Genomic DNA, 12,519 nt, shown 5'->3' with positions numbered 1-12,519 from the left:
AAATAAGGCTAGCTGAGGTGCTAAGTTCAAAGTTTATAGCCATCAGACAGTCCTGTTTGCTTGAATGGTGCTCTCCACAATACAGGATTGAGCTCTCGAGATATTAGAGCAAATAGCTCCAGGAATGTCAACTGGGTAGGAATCTCAAGATAAGAGGGTATGACTCCCCAAGGCACAAGAGTTTGCATATCAGAAACCGAAGATAGCCCCCCTAAAACAATTCCACTGTTACCTTAATTGGATTATGTAAATTGATCCTTCTACATATCTTTATTTCTGCCAATTACAGAGATGCCATTCTTGCACCTGGTCAGCCAGCTCAAGTTACTCAGTAATCCCGCCATCCTCACTATCACTCATCCCTGAGCCACCCGCTTTCTTCACAAGATAATAAATGCTGGGAGAGGCCTAGGACCAAGGACTTTGTCAGCACATTCTCACAAGGATTGGACTTAGGACCCCTTGGCTGCCCTTAACTTGGAATATGCCTTTGTGTCCTTACTCGGACCATGGATTGCACTGATGATGGTAGATTGGAATTAACCTGCTGGGATTCCAATAACGTCTCAATGGGATTACAAATATAACTTTTTAGATTGTGAGGAAAACTAGAAAGAGGATTACGATACTTGGATGACTGAACTCGATACTTGGGTTTACAATAGTGTAGTTTGGTGAAAGGCATCATAACTTCACCAGCAAGGAGACTAGATTCTGAGCATGCAGTCACTCCTCTGAGGCCTCAGTTTACAGCTCCCCAAAGTCCGGAGTCGGACACCTCATCAGTGGTCAGTGTTTCTCTACCCAGAGAGCACTTCTTGACACAGGATGTGACTGGCGCAGCCCCAATGAAACAGGAGACGATCTTGTGGACGACAGTTAACTGCTGGTTTATTTATGCGGGCTCTGGTTTATATATTTGGCCATGACCAATCACAGGCTGCCACAAGGAAGCAGGGCGGGAATGGGACGCAGGCTCTGGCTACTATATCCAGCTGTGGCCAATCAGGAGTTGCCACAGAGTAGGAGTGAGCACGAAGTGCGCACGGGTTGGCTAATTTAAAGAGGGATGTAGCGCATTGCGGAAGCTGGCGTGGTCCTTAGTCCCGGGTGGGGTATGGTATGTTGAGTGCCTGCGCCCAACAAGGATGAGAAGTAAGCTGCTACATTTTGTGTTCAAACTGGGACTAAAGTGACCGGGACTTGAGCCCTGGGCTCTCAAATCAAAAACCAGATGCTCTGCTAACAAAGGCACCCAGGTTCAGTTACAGGCATCTCCTTAAAGTGTAGGTAAGGCGAAAACATTGCTATTGCTAACTGTCCTGGGCCCAAGGAATCGCATTATAACTGATGGTTTATAGGCACGCCACGCAGACTCACGGCAAAAGCAGCCGGTGGATCTGCGTCTACACACACCACCCAGTTCTCACCACCCGACTCCGGGTTGTGGCCTTTGCGGAACCCGGGGCACTGCTGTGCTGCTGCGTAAGCCAAACCCGCGCTGGCGCCCTCTGAGGCCACCGAAGGCATGGACACCCCAGCGGCACAGAATTTGGGTAAAACTTCTTTCCGTGGGACGAAAATCCTCGACACCCTCCCTGGGACACAGAGGACCCCACACCGACTGGCCTGGAAGCGCCGAGGTCCACCCGGACTCGGGGTACCCACCCCTCTCCGAGCGCTCGCTCCGCTCGGGACCAGCCTAGCCCTCCACCGGCTGAGGCTTCCCCGCGGTCCGGCACCAGCGCTGCTGGGCCTCGGGGCGGGGCGAGCTGGGCGGGGCGAGCTGGGCGGGGCGAGCGGGGCGGGGCGGGCGGGGCGGGCGGGGCGAGCGGGGCGGGGCGAGCGGGGCGGGGCGGTTTGAGCCGGAGCCTACTTGTGAAAACTGGCAACACTGCAGAGACAGACTTGAGACCAACAGAGCAGAACGGGGTGCAGGCAAGACCTTCACGGGGCCGAGGGACTCCGGACAGCGGACCTGGGTAGGTGGCCTGGACGTTTTCGGCAAGCAGTCTTGGAAAAGCTGGATACCCACATGCGGAAGCATGAAGTTGGAAGAAAACAAAAGACAAGCTTCACAACACTAATGTGGTCATGCTTTTCTTTGGTAAAAGCAAAGGCAAAAGGGGAGGGGAGGAGAAAAGGAGGAGGACCCAGGCACAGTGACACGGGCCTGTAATCCCAGCACTGGAGAGGCAGAGGCAGGAGTATCTAGAGTTCGAGGTCAGCCTGAGCCACGTAGTGAAAAGTGGGCTCAGAAAAAAAGAAAATAAAAGTAGACATTGGGTCTTGTGAAAAATTTTTAAAAGACTCAAAAGACATGGAATATTTGGAACTCATGTAAAGAACTCCTACTGTCAACAACTGGAAAAATGCAACTCAAAACAGGCGAAGTACCTGAACAGAAACTTGTGCAGAGATGATGCACAACTGGCTAACAAACATATCACTAGTTGTAAGGCAAGTGTAAATCACTACTGCAGTCAGCTCCTATCTCCCATAGATTACCATTTTGTAAATCCAGCAAACAAGAGTTGATGCAAAGGTGTAGAAATTGGAAACCTCGTGTACCGTGGCTGAGAATAAAATAGTACACTTACTGTTAAGAAAGTACAGAACGGTTTCTAAAATTGAATCTACCACGTAGGGTGTCTTGCTGGAGAGTCACTCCAGTTGGAGTAACAGTTAAGTGAAAAGCAGAAGTACAATACCATGGAGGTGCTGGGGATCGAACCCAGGGCCTCGTGCATGCTAAGCACGCGCTCTGCCACTGAGCTACACCCCCACCACGCCGGTCCTTATCCCTATACTCCTGGATTTAGCATTTCTAGATGGAAGCAAAGGGCCCAGCCTGCTACATTCCGGCTGTTTCCGATGCCGACGAGTGGCCTCCTCCGCACCCAAGGCCCCCGAAGCCGGGAACCGGACGGATCATCCGGCGCCTGCGCCCGGACCCGTGGAGTGCCACGGCTGGGATGAGATGAGGTCACCCGTGACCCGCGCCCACGCTGGCTGGGCACGCGGACCCGCTCAGAGAGGGCAGAGGCCAGGGCCGGAAGAGGGGACAGAGGCGCCCGCGCGAGGACACCTGCCAGAAGCGGCCGCAAGCGCGTGCCTCGGGGACTCTGGAGCCTCCCACCGCCGCGGCGAGGCCCACGGGGCCGGGGCAGGGCAGCGGGCGCCAAGGAGGACCCAGCGGCCCGGGTGGCCTTGGCCCGACCCAGATCCCCGAGCTGAGAGCCGGGTCCCGATTCGTGCCACCAGAAAGCCCGGTCCCGCAGGCGCAGACCCGGCCCACCCGCGGGTCAGTCGGGGCAGCGGCTCCCACACGGCCAGGTTTGAGGGCCTAGAGGGAGGAAGGGGCGCTTCTTAGGGCGCCGGGAGCGCCCAGGCAGACCGGATGGGGGCGCCCAGCCCTGCGCGGCGGAGCCGACGCTGACTGCTGGCCTGCGGCCTGTGCAGGGTTCAGACCGCGCCGTTTCGGTGAGAGAAGCCCGAAGCGCACGTCTTTAAAGAGCAAAATGAGAGAAGCGTAACAGGGAGCGGGGAGGCGGGTGGTTGCCCGTGGGAAGGGATTAGAGGTGTGCTGCGCACCGCCAGCTCCCGCGGGACCTAACCACGCGCTCAGACCCTCCGGACACAAATGTGAAACTTCAGAGACAACTTGTGCCCGTGAGGAGGAGGACGGCTGGGGAGGGCAGGGCGCATTCGGGTCTGAACCTGATGGCTGGGCGGTGCCGGCTTCGGGACGGTCCGGGCCCGGCCCGCCGGGAGCACAGCGCGGACAGGACCCGAGCGCGCTCCGAGCACCCCGCTGGCCGGGCCGGGAGAACCACGCCGGCCGGGGTCCGGAGGGCTCGAGCGGGGGTCCTCGCGCTGACTACATCCCCGAGGAGGGCTGGAAGCCGCCGGGCCGAGGACGCTGTCCGCGGGGTGCAGACGCCGCCGCCCGCCGGTCCCGGCCGCGCGCCCCCAGGCGCCTGCGCTTCCCTCCGCTCTCCGCGGACTCGTCAGCGTCCTGCGCGCCTCCCCGCATCTGCCTCAGCGGGGCAGCGGACTTGGGCGTCGGCAAGGGAGAAGCACCGGGGCTCGTGACAGGGACAGGAGCCGTCACGCAAGCATCCCGCCCAAGGGCCCCACGATCCCGTCGCGAGCCCAAGTGAGGCTGCAGGGCTCAGTCTGCACAGCACTGCTGCGGCGCAGGGCTCCGGGGAGTGCGGGATGCAAAAGGGAGTGAGGAGTGCGTGACCGGAGCACGGGCTTGGGCATCGCGGGACTCGCGTGTGCTGAAATAGCCTTTCCATTTTTTGTCCACTATCTAAAAAATGTTTTAAAACATTTTGTGTGTGTGCGCACTTCCCTAGTTAGTAAGACTGTGAGACAAGCGGCAGATAAGATTTGCTCTGCTGGCCCCAGTAACTGTGCTTCAAAGATTCCTTAAAAATCTTAAAATGCAGGTTTAAAAATTATATAACAAAATTCTGATGTTATTTGTCATTTTTATGAATTTGTGGAAAAATCAGGCTGCTTTGGTAATTTAGGGTTAAAAGTCATTTGCTTTTTTTCTAGGCACATCGTGTGAAAGGAGATGGAGGATATTTTATTTGGATAAGATTTGAAATTTATTTACAAACTCCTAGCTTAGACCTTGTAACTTTGTTGTAATGTTTTTAGTGCTGTTTTTATTTTATTTTATCTTTCTTTGTTTGTTTTTTGTTTTTTGAGACAAAATCTCTCTATGAGGTTCACACTAGTCTTGAACTCACTGTGTAGCCCAAGTTGTCCTCAAACTGGCAGTGATCCTCCTGCCTCAGCCTCCTGAATGCTGGGATCCTCCTGCCTTAGCCTCCTGAATGCTGGGATCGCCAGCAGGAGTGGACCACCATGCCCAGCCATGTTGTAACGTTTTGGAAGGCATTGTCAGAGTAGTACAGAAGGAAAGGAAGGTAGTGGACAGGGGACCCACAGCTGCCAGGCCAGTGTGGAAGACCTCATGTGGCACCACTGTGACCGTGGGTCCAGAGCTGACTTCCCAGCATGCACTGAGTGTGCTGCAGTGGGAGCTGTGAGCCCTACACAGGTCAGCTCAGGTCAGTCTGTTATTTTCTTTCTTCCCACAAAATATTTATGTTTACTCCAATGGGCTGAGGCAGGAGAATCCCAAGTTCCAGCCCAGACTGAGCAAACTAGTGATTTAGTAAGACCTCATCTCAAGATAAAAAATATTAAAAATAAATAAAATGGGCTGGGATGTAGCTCATTGCAAAGGGTCTGAATTCAATCTACAATACTGAAAAGGGGCATTACATTGTTTTTAGCTGAATTACATTGTAACGACAGGTGTGTATTAAAATATTCCTCCTTTGTATTACCGACCTGTCCTGCAAATTATTTTACTTCTGTTATGGATCTTCCTCTTCTGCTATCTAGATTAAAAAGTTAAACGTATGTTTTTATATATTGTAGATACACAGTTTCTTTGAAATATGTGGTTTGGAAATATTTTCTCTCACCCTGAAGCCTGTATCTTCTTTCTCTGAACAAGGTCCTTCACACAGCAAAACGTGCAGATTCTGAGTGAGTCCTACTTTCCCTTTCACGAGTGGTACTTCCAGTCTGAGGTCGGAGGAGCCTTTGCGTAGATCTAGGAACTGAACACATTTTCCTATTTACTACTTTTTCTTTCCGTTTCACAGCTTCCCCTCGCTGTGTCCGGTCGGGAGACCTGGACGTCCCAGTGCAAAGGGAAGCAGTTCCTGCCTACCAGCCTGGGTCAGGGAGAGACACACGGCCTGGGAGCAGGATGTGGACATCCCCACGCTGGGCAGGCTCCCCATTTCCAGGGAGTCCCCAGAAATGCCACAGTCACAGAGAGGCCATCTGTCTCCTCCAGACCTGACCCAGCTCTGGCTGCCCAGGAGTTTGGCTGTTCAGGTTTCTGCAGCTTTGGGGATGATTCTCCTGCACTCTGCGTTTATGAACTGGCCTTTGACCTGAGGAAGCACTTTCTGCTCTCTCCGCCCTTCTTTCCTGTCTTGGTTACTTTTCTCTCATTGATTTGACAAAATCCCAGATGCCCAAAATAAAATGAAGGAAGGAAAGGTTTATTTAGCTCACAGTTCCTACAGGTTTCCGTCTGTGATCAGCTGGGTCCTAGGCAGGGTGGCCCATGGCCCAGAGGCAGCAGTCCGTGGTGCAGAGGACAGCAAAGCCACAAGAGCCAAAAAAGGAAGAGCATGAGAGCAGTTGCTTTCTGTCTCTTCTGCTGTATGCAGGCCACAACCACCCTAGGGTAGGTGCAGCACTTACACCCCAATGCCAGCACCGGCACCAATCAGACACTCACTCTGGAGTCAGTCACCTCCAAAGAAAAGCATGACTGCACGAGGCTTTGGGTGGACATCCAGACACAAACCATAACACTCTCCGTGTCTGTCTTTGTCTCTCCATCTCTGTCTCTCTGTCACTGTCTCTCTCTGTCAGTCTCTGTCTGTCTCTGCTTCTTTCTGTCTCTGTCTCTGTCCCTCTCCCTCTCTCCAGCGTGGACTCGGGAATCTTTACCTTATTTGCTGGACCGTGCCCCCACGTGGTAGCGTGGGCATCTCTGGGCTCCATGCTGCCAGCCCCTCTTCTATGCCCACGCGGGCCTGGCCAGACTGTCATGGCTTGGTCTCGCTTCCCTCACTGGCTGCAGCCCTCCCTGTGCGAGCTGGGCCGGGATGAGGTCGCAGCGCCGGGCATGGATGGGCCCACAGACCATCCTCTTCCCACGCGGAAATGTGCTGGGGTTGTGGAACCGCTGTGAGGTGATTTCTTTTTGCTGCTTGTGTTTGAATTAGAGTCTCTTCGCCCATCCTCGTTGACTCGATGGCCACTTTGTGCCGCCCGTGGATTCCCAGGCTGTGGCCTGGAGCAGTGCAGGCCCGCGTAGGGCGCCTCCCAGCCAAGCGTCGGGAGGACGGAGCTCAGCCCGCAGGTTCAGTTCGCGCGCCCAGAGTCGGACGGGCGGGGCGGGCCCGTGAGCGCTTGATTCCAACTCTGAAAATCCACGGGTGGGTGGGGAGATGGCCCGCAGAGCGGTGGGGGTGTAGCTCAGTGGTAGAGCGCGTGCTTAGCATGCACGAGGCCCCGGGTTCGATCCCCGGCACCTCCAGCATAGGCGGCCTTGTACCTTAGTGGAAGGAGAGGCTCTTCCTCCCGTGGTGGTGTCTAGGTCACCCGTTTTTGATTACCTGAGCTCGGGTTGCCTCTGAAGGCACTAAATAGCGCAGGCTGGCTTTGCTGTTTTAGCCCGCATTAGCGTGCACGATGACCCGTGTTCTGTACCCCGCATTTCCAGTGTGGGTGGCCTTGTTCCTCTTTGAAAAAAGTGTCTGGATTATGTAGCTCGGTGATGGAAACCCCATGCCGGTAGTTTTTGATTGTCTGACTGAGACGGGGCCCCTCTGAACACACCAAGTAGCGCAGATTGGCTTTGGATTCGGCAGTCCTGCTGTTTTAGCCAGCATTAGCATGCACGATGCCCCGAGTGCGCAGATTGGCTTTGATCTGATGACGAGGCGGACCACCTTACAGGTGGGGATGTAGCTCAGTGGTAGAGCGCATGCTTAGCATGCACGAGGCCTCGGGTTCAATCCCCGGCATCTCCAATAGTTGAGGTGGCTTTACACTGGTCAAATGGAAAATACCTGGACCTTTGAGGTACAGGCTGTTCTGGTTTTTCTTGTGGGGACAAGTTCTCACTCTAACAAACTGCCAACAAACTTGCAGCAATCCTCCTGCCTCAGCCTCTCAACCGATGGGGTTACAGCCCTACTCCAACATGCGCAGCCTTGGCAAATTTCTTAATTCTTGTGGCATACAAAGAACTGATTGCGTGCTCTAAATTTTTTCATAGCATTTCTTTTGCATTTTTTATCGGTACCTGTTACATATATGTAAGAACATTCATCACGTCTGTATGTTATATAACTTTTCCCCATTTCCCTTCTCTTAACTCCTTTTCTCATTTATAAAAGCTGTTTTTCTTCTCCCTTCTTTTGTGCCCCTCTCCAGTCCCTTGTTTCCCTTCCATTCTGAGCATTTTCTTTCCATTTCCCACTTACTTACACTTTCTGTTTTTCACACCAGAGAAGCCATGCAATATTTGATCATGTGTGTTCAATTTATTTCACTTAAAAATATGTTCTCAAGGTGCATCCATTTAGCTAGAGATGTCTCAAGCTTATCCTTCTTTATGGCAGGATAATACTCCATTGTATATAAAAATTACATCTTCTTTGTGCATCCATCAGTTGATGAGCAGGTGGACTGTTTCCAAGATTTAGCTAGAAGAAAAATAGCTGGGTCAAATGGAACCTCTAGTTTTAGTAGTTTGAGGAACCTCCACACTGATTTTCACAGTGGTAGTACCAGTCTGCACTCTCACCAACAGTGGAGAAGTGTTCCTTTGTGCCCAGAGCTCCTCCAGCATTTGTCATTGGTTGATTTCTTTCTGAGGTGAGTTGTAATCTCAGTATTGTTTTAATCTGCATCGCTCAAATGACCAGTAATATTGAACACATTTTCATATATTTATTTGCTATTTGTACTTCTCCATATGAAAAGTGTATATTTATGTCAGATGCACGTTTGGATTGGGTCTTTAAATTTTTTGAGTGCTAGATATTAATCTAGTAATTATTAGTTCTAGTAATCTAGGACTCAATCTAGATAGTAATCTAATCTTTTTGAGTTCCTAGGTAGTAGTCCTTTGACAAACAGCTGACAAAATTGTTTCTTCGCAGCCTGTAGGTTGTCTCTTCACTCTGTTGGTGGTTCCTCTTATAAAATGTCTTTTAATGAGATTCCAGTTGTTGATTCTTTGTGATGGTTCCTGTATGATCGGGTTTTACTCATAAAGTCTCTGCCTACACCAGTGACTTCAAGAGTTCTACATATTTTATCTTCCAGCAGAATTAACATTTCTGCTTTAATATTTAGAACTTTGATTTTTTTTTAAAAAACAAGGTCTTGCTCTGAGATTCAGCCTGATCTTGAACTTACCTTGTAGTCAGTCCACACTGACCTCAAACTTGCAGGTCAATCTTGGAAACAGTCCACCTGCTCATCAACTGATGAATGCACAAAGAAGATGTAATATTTATATACAATGGAGTATTATCCTGCCATAAAGAAAGACAGGCTTGCATCCTTCTGCCTCCGTCTGTTGAGGGATTGCGGAGTGTACACCACCATGCCCTGCTGATCCATTTTGATTTAAGTTTAGTACATGGTGAAAGATATGGGTCTGATTTTTGATCTTCAACATGTGGAAACCAGTTTTTCCAGCATCATTAAAGAGGCTATCTTTCTTCCAATGATTGTGTTTTTCCACTTTTGTCAAAGATAAGGTAGCTAAATATATCTTGAGCTGTTTCTGCATCTTCCAATCTGTTCCACTGGTTCTCAGGGGTTTATTCTGTGGGGTGTGTTGTGTGTGTGTGGGGGGGTGTTTTGTTTTGTTTGCCAGTACAGTACCCTGCTGTTTTTAACACAGTGGCTTTGTAATACAATTTCAAGTCTGGGCCAGGCCTGTTGGTGCAGGCAGAACTCAGCAAGTTGAGGCAGGAAGATCGCTGCAAGTTTGAGGCCAGCCCGGACTATAAAATGAGTCCCAGGCCAGCCTGAATTGCATAGTGAATGCAAAACACAACAAACAAACAAACAAACAAAACAAAATTTAAAAATTCAGGTCTGAGGGGCTGGAGATTTAGCTCAGCGGCATAAGCGCCTACCTTGTAGGGAGGCAGTCTCGAGTTCGATCCCTGGTACTGATAAAAATGAAAAAGACCGAGGGGGGGGAATTCAGGTCTGGGATTGTGAGCCTCCCTGCCTTGTCTTTGTTTCCAGAATTGCCTTTAGTATTCTAAGACTCTTCTGTTCCAAATGAATTTTAGGATTGTTTTCTATTTCTGTGAGTTATGCTTTTGGAATTTTGCTCAGAACTGCATTAAGCCTGTATAACAATTTGGAAGTGTGGCCATTTTCACTGTATTGGTTCTTCCTAGACAAGAGCAAAGAATATCTTTCCGTGTGGCTTTTGAGTTTTGAGCCTGTTGCAAGATTCTACCTCTTGAGCTGATTGGGGATGAGAACTGGCTGCCTACTTGGCCCAGCCCCTGGTTCTTTGGTGTATACACCTCTAGTGTATTTTATGACCCGGAAGCAGCATCAGTCTTGGTACACAGGAAGAATAACTGGTTAGAACAGTTATGTCAGCTGGGCTGAAGTAGTACAGTCTTCAATAACAATAGCATCAAACACAGCCCAGAAGATGACAAAATGTGATAACTATTAATTTGCCACCTTTAATTGTATGAACTAAATTTGTGGTTATATAATGAAATCTAAAACAAACCAGAAAACTGTATCCAGTAAATACGCCCTCCATCTGGTGATTCTACACTCAGAGAAAACCTAAAAGAAGTTGGGGGGGGGGGCAGAGAAATAGAAGAAGAGAAAGAGCTTAGAACAAGGCTGGGGACAAAGGAAGATCACACTGACTTTGGGAAAGTGGTGAGGACGACAGAATGGAAAGAGAAGAAACAAAAACAACAGAATAGAACAACAGTGAAAGTAGATACAACATTCACACTCATAAAGATAAGAACAGTCAAGAAAAAAAGAGAAAGCAAAAAAAAAAAAAAAGGAAATTTAAAAAAATGCCACTTGAGGTTGCGCTGTGCGGTTGCTGGTAGACAGAGCAGGCCGGCAGAGCCGGGTGTGCGCTGATCACCACCAGCGGAGAGCTCGCCAGCCGGGATTTAACGCGAGGGGGCGGATACGCCCAGCGAGCCTGCGCCTTCAGCTCCACTGAGGTCCAGGCTGGTTTCTGGCTGTGCGGCTGAAGCCCTGTTCGTTCAGCCTGCAACGCCCCGCGTGCCTCCCGCCCGCTTGCACTGGGCTCCCTGGCCTCCCGCGGGTTTGAGCTCGGCTCTCCTCACTCTGAAACCTGGAGCTGCTAGACGCAGCCGGCTGTGGCTGCTCTGGGTTCCGAGCTCAGTCGCCCTCTCTGAACCTGAACAACTCACCGGCCACTGCGGTCCACTAGCACCCACCGCTCCAGCCCACAGGCGCGTTCCTCGGTGGAGGACTCCGGGCCACCCCTGGTCAGGTGGCCAGGCCGACGCTGCCCATTCCATGCGGAGAGTCGAGGCTCAGGGAGAAAGCACTGCCTGCCTCGTCTTCACTGAGCGCTCTCTTCGCTCTCCGATGGGCTTCAATCCTGGCTTCGAATCGTTCCTGGGTCCGGGGGCCCCACTGCCCTCCTCCGCCTCCTCGGTGGCTGTATTCCTGGTCTGGTCATCGAACTGTGGAGAGTCCTTCCCCCTGCTGCCGGCCACGCTGCGTCTTCCCAGCTTCCCTAGCACTGAAAACACAGCTCGTCTGAACTGCGCTTTCTGCGCACGTGTGGTTCTGCGGAGGATCGCTGCCTCTGCGGGCGGACGATTCACCCCTGCAAGCCCCCTAAGCCTGGGCCTGAGGACGACCGCAGCCGTGACCAGCAGGCCAGGTCTCCACCGCCTGCGAAGGGCCTGCGCCAAGAGTTCGAGCCCGATCAGGACAGATTGTTTTCGCGGAGCCGGAGAGCAGGGCGCCCAAGACTTGGGGAAACACGGAGCATCTTCGACCTCTTATCTCTGACCCGACACCCGTGAGAAGGGCCCCGGCCAGGTCCCCGAGGGGAGTCGCGCGCGTGGGGCCCCTCCCGCCCTCCGGTCACCGTGGGGTCGGGGTCCCCGGCTGGGACGAGTGTGGACCTCGGCCCTTCTCTCCGGTCACTGGACCCCTCGCCTCGGGGGTCGGGCCCGCGAGCCCATCGGGGTCCCCGCCGTGTGGCTCCCATGGCCCCTCGGAGACGCGTGCTGGGACGCCAAGTTTCTTCGGCGCTTCCCTGGCCGCGGCTCGGCTTCCTGCGCTGGAGCGGGCGGTGGAGACGGCGCCCCCGGGGTTCTCTCGCGAGGGAGGGGAGGGGAGGGGATGCGGGGCTGGTGGGGCCGCCAGGCTTGGCCTCGACCGAGGGCGCAGAGCTGAGGGCAAAGTCGAAACAGAAATGGACAAAACCCCCAAATGTACGGGATGGTGAGGTTGCTCAACAGGGAGAGGCGTTAAGGTGATGAATTTGAAGGCTCCTGCTTGGATCCCAGACCTGTGTTCCCAGCATCCCGAAATAAGCGGAGCTCCTTACATGATAAGTCAGTAGACTGCCGAATTTTTACGTTCTGTTTTGTTTTTGACGCAGGGTCTTAGGGACTGTGCCCTGAACTCTGTGTGCCCCAAGGTGGCCTCAGGTCGTGCCAGCCCTCTTGCCTCAGCCTCCTGAGTGCTGGGACTGCAGACCTACGCCTTCCACCTGGCAGCCCGGGAATATTTAACACATTTGAAACTCAGGAGTGAAGTCGACCGTCAAAGATGACTTACCATCTTCACATGCTGCATAAGCGCTGAAAATTGAAAAAAATAAACGTTTAAAGTACC

The 12,519-nt window shown here is 52.2% G+C and overlaps 3 non-coding genes across 3 annotated transcripts; 2 read left to right on the top strand and 1 right to left on the bottom strand.

Moving 5' to 3' along the window:
- Window positions 1-2,713: 2,713 nt before the first annotated feature.
- On the bottom strand, window positions 2,714-2,785 carry Trnaa-agc (transfer RNA alanine (anticodon AGC)). The gene has a single exon. It is a non-coding gene; the product is annotated as a tRNA-Ala (tRNA).
- A 4,296-nt stretch (window positions 2,786-7,081) lies between these two features.
- On the top strand, window positions 7,082-7,153 carry Trnaa-agc (transfer RNA alanine (anticodon AGC)). The gene has a single exon. It is a non-coding gene; the product is annotated as a tRNA-Ala (tRNA).
- Window positions 7,154-7,577: 424 nt separating this feature from the next.
- Window positions 7,578-7,649, top strand: Trnaa-agc (transfer RNA alanine (anticodon AGC)). The gene has a single exon. It is a non-coding gene; the product is annotated as a tRNA-Ala (tRNA).
- The last annotated feature ends 4,870 nt before the right edge of the window (window positions 7,650-12,519 follow it).

This window comes from Cavia porcellus, unplaced genomic scaffold, assembly GCF_034190915.1.
Source record: "Cavia porcellus strain 051 isolate PalLab524CR breed Dunkin Hartley unplaced genomic scaffold, mCavPor4.1 scaffold_13, whole genome shotgun sequence".
Taxonomy (NCBI): domain Eukaryota; kingdom Metazoa; phylum Chordata; class Mammalia; order Rodentia; family Caviidae; genus Cavia; species Cavia porcellus.
The sequence above is the reverse complement of the archived record's forward strand: the minus strand, read 5'-3'. Positions and strand labels throughout refer to the sequence as shown.